Raw genomic sequence first — 4,252 nt, 5'->3', positions numbered from 1 at the left:
GTGTACACAAGAATTCTTTACTTACTCGAGGCTGGCCTTGAACTTTTGATCCTACGACCTCAGGTGCTAGGTTTACAGGTATGTTCTACGATGATCAGATTCTAAGGTGTGGGGGATTTAATCCACGAAGCCACGATTTCATGCAAGTTGGGCAAGCACTATGCCAACTAAGTTGCATTCCCAGCTTAGTTTTTGTTTTCAGAAAATATTAATCCCATTAAAGGTTCCTTCTTCAATCGAGGTGCTGCCTTTAAGAAAACGTGTAATATATTAAAGTGTAATTCTAGTTACTTCGTGACTCAGTACTTAAATGTAGTAGAGGCAAGGTCAGACTGCCACGTACAAGCTCCTAAAATGCAAATAAAAGCTTTCTTAATATTCTGTATGCAGTATCAGGTGACCCCATTATGGCGAACCGCAGAAAAGTTTGTTCACAATGGGGAAGCAAGGGTTTGGTATGGAGGACGTTGCTTGAGACAACCGCTTTCAGTGCTCCCGGAGTTCACTTTCGGAACTGGTTTTCTTGGCGCTCAGCAGGGGCGGTATCTCGCCCCTCCCCCGGCCCGCCCTTCCGCCAGGAGCCCCGCCCTCCCCCACGGAGAGCTCTGGACTTTTCCTCCACTGCGGGTGCTCCCGCCCTGCTAGCTTCTGCCTTGAATCCCTTGAGTTGGTATTGGGAACAGTTCCCCCAACCTCTCGGTAGTAAACTCTGTTCCCTTGCAGCCGCCTAGCGGCCCTCTTCCAGCATCCTTTCCGTACCCAGCTTCCTCTGGTCCTCTGCTGCTTTTGTTTCAAGACCAAGACTCTGAAGAACTTCTCTGTCTGATCCCTTGCTCTTCCAGACTTAATGTCTTCATAGGACTAATTAAGAAACGTCATGAGTCCTAAGGTGTGCTTTGTAGACAGGTTTACGTTCCATTTGCAGCGTTGTTATCTACAACAATGTTCAGGGCTAGATTCCACATAATACACGTTACATTTCAAGATATTACCTGGTAGTTCGAGCTTAACCTTCATAAGGAATTCCTGGGGCCTAGTGACACCCCATCTCACATACTCAAAAGGAAAATCCCACAAGCCAGTTAGTACCTTGCTTGTTTTGCAGTAAGAAGCAAACTGTTGTCCCTGATGGCAGTCTCCTGTTTCAGCTACTGAGGAGCCTGAGGCAGGATTGCTCTAATTTGGGATTCTAGATCAACTTGGGCAACACCTCAAAAACTTTCTTAACCCCCCCAAAAAAACGACTTGGCTTATGCAAAATCCACTAAACAGCCCCAACTATTATGTCGATCACTAATCCTAATACAAGCTAAATGGTGTGTAACCAATAGTGATTCAATTTACACAACTGTCTGATGCAAAAATTAAATATTTACTGATACTATAGTGACAAACAAGAAAGGCAGAAAGTGTCGTTTACATGAGTAATAAAGTTGGTATAGATTTAGAGACTGTGTATAAATAGAAATTGTAGGAGAAACTAGAAAATCGCTTCTTAGATTTTAAGGATGACACGTCATCAATCGCCCTGTATATGCCCGAGTTCTTTTGGTTCTTCTTTCCTGAGTTCTAGTTATCTGGGTGTTTTTCTCCTGTGACTGACCCTCTAACAGTGCAGTAGTTCGCAACCTGTGGGTTGCGTAATCAGCTGTTCTGCCTAACAGACATTAACAATTCATAACAGTAGCAAAGTTACATGTATGAAGTAGCAACAAAATAATTTAATGCTTGGTGGGTCACCATAACTCAAGGAACTGTATTAAAGTGTGGCACTGTTAGGGAGGTTGAGAACCACAGAGTTAGAGCAGGTTCTGACAATGCAGAGGCTCCCAAATATAGAGATGTAAACGAGGCAGAAGTGTATTACTGACTGTCCAGAGGTAGGAATCCCTGAGCTGTCATAGTGGCTCAACACTACTCATCCTTAGACTCTGGTTTCTTTCTTCCTAGGGCTGTCCCAGGTCCTGGATCTGGTCACCAAGTTTCCTCCTGCTTTTCCCGCCAGGCTAGCCGCGTGAGTCCCGGGGTGGAGTGTGTGTTGGGGGAGGGGGTGGGGGTAGGGAGGGGGGCGGCAGTTGGCGCCCTCTAGTGCCTAAGCAAGGGAAAAGAGAAAGGGATTTTTTTTTTCATTTTCTCAGTCTGTCTGTCTCTTTGAGAGTTTTATACCTCAGATGCCCTGTGTGGCGGAAGATGGCTTTGAACTTTAAGTCGCCTGTTGCGTGCTGGGATTCCAGGAAGTGTCCCACCCTGTACAGAAGTTATTTTATTTTTAAACAAGAACTGCAAATCACACCACTTTCATTCATGTGCTACCGGTGAGAACTCAAAACGGCAAGAAACCATGAAATGTGGTCGATTGGAAAAAAATATCAAACAGAACTAAATAATAGGGGTAAGAGGATTCGGTGAAACTACCCTTCGGCCACATCTGTGTTTTTATTCTTTAAGAGAAGTTCTGTAGTTTACGCCGCGCCTTTTGTTGCTCTAAATCAAAATCACTGCTGACCTGCTTTCAGGCGCTGGCTTTTGTTTTACATTGGAAAGAGTCGTCAAGGGAACAATTGTTTTTGACTGAGTTAAGCAAAGGCCACAGGCTTTCCTTCTGGGAAATCTAGGGATTAAGCTCGGTGGGGGGCGGGGGGAATAAGAAAACTCAAAGAAGGTCTGCTTAAGGTTGGAAAATTCTCTCTCCCCATATGCCTTCTTAACCGAAGCTTGTTTTAAAGCAAGACAACACAATAGTAAGGAATCCACGTCCACCCTTATCTACCCTCCACAATGGGGAAGGACCAGCACCAGGAATAGGTGAGGACAGACAGATGTTCCACGTTTCATTCCTTCCAGCCAGTCTAGACACCTTTCCCGACCCTACAAACCCCTAACCTCTGCCACAAGGGGTCATGCTATACACTGTATGAATGACAGTATTTAGAACAGATGGTTCGCTCGTAACCAGCATCTCCCAGAAGCAAGAGACTTCAGGCGTGGAAAGCAACGCGACGCAGAGCAACCGTTTGTGGATCTCCGTCCCCTCTCGCGGCGCACACACCACCTACGAGCAAGGAAGCACAGGCCGACTTTTAGAGAAAACACATGATTTGGAATAGAACACAAGGCTCCAGCGGAAGAAGGCGGGCCCAGGTGACATAGCGCGGCCTCGCCTCTAAGACCGCCCGCGCTGGGCGTGTCTGGACGCGTGAGCGAAGCCTTGGCCCAGCCTCCGGTGACGTCACGGGCCGCCGAAGCTCTAGTATCTCCCCGCCGCCCTCGCCGACCGCCGGGCGCGGTGGCGCACGCCTGTAGTCCCAGCTACTCGGGAGGCTGAGACAGGAGGATCGCTTGAGTCCAGGAGTTCTGGGCTGTAGTGCGCTATGCCGATCGGGTGTCCGCACTAAGTTCGGCATCAATATGGTGACCTCCCGGGAGCGGGGGACCACCAGGTTGCCTAAGGAGGGGTGAACCGGCCCAGGTCGGAAACGGAGCAGGTCAAAACTCCCGTGCTGATCAGTAGTGGGATCGCGCCTGTGAATAGCCACTGCACTCCAGCCTGGGCAACATAGCGAGACCCCGTCTCTTTTGGCCCTCTATCTACCCCCTCCCTTTTAAATTATTATTACTAGTTCCCCCCACCCCTCAAATATTAAGAAACGGTAAAGTATGTTTTTAGGATTTAAAGGGATTAGTCAACACATACAATTAAAATATACCTATTTTTCTGTCAATCTCTTTATTTTTATTACATCTTTCTCATTCCTACTTTCTCCCACCCCCTTCCCGCATTAACCTCCGGTTTTACCCGCACTAATCTCCGGTTTTACTTTTCCTTCGGGGTTAAAAATAACAGGTTTGCTCCAGATATTCAGGGACTTGTGGCCGCCTCACTACTGACTCCTACTGAAGTATAATCAGAACGTATCCCTAAAAAGATGTTATTATCCAAGGAACCAGCAGGGACCGCTAGTTCGCTTAAAAGCGGTTTGTGAGAAGCAGCCGCCCGACAAAAAGCGTTTTGTTTGTTTGTTTGTTTTGGGTTTTTTTTTGTTTGTTTGTTTGTTTTTTCTGTTTTTTTTCCTAGCAACTTACGGAGCTAGGTGTGCAGTTTAGGCTGATTATAAATTTAGTTATGTTTATGTTCCCGTGTTATGGAAATTTTTCTGTAATATCTTCCTAGCATTTTTAACGCATGTTTTGTATTCATTTATGTTAAGTCTTACAGAACAACCTTTAAAACCTTGGAAACCTGAGAAAACCG

The sequence above is a fragment of the Micromys minutus genome (genome assembly GCF_963924665.1).
Source record: "Micromys minutus genome assembly, chromosome: 1".
Taxonomy (NCBI): Eukaryota; Metazoa; Chordata; class Mammalia; order Rodentia; family Muridae; genus Micromys; species Micromys minutus.
Note: the sequence above shows the minus strand (reverse complement) of the source record.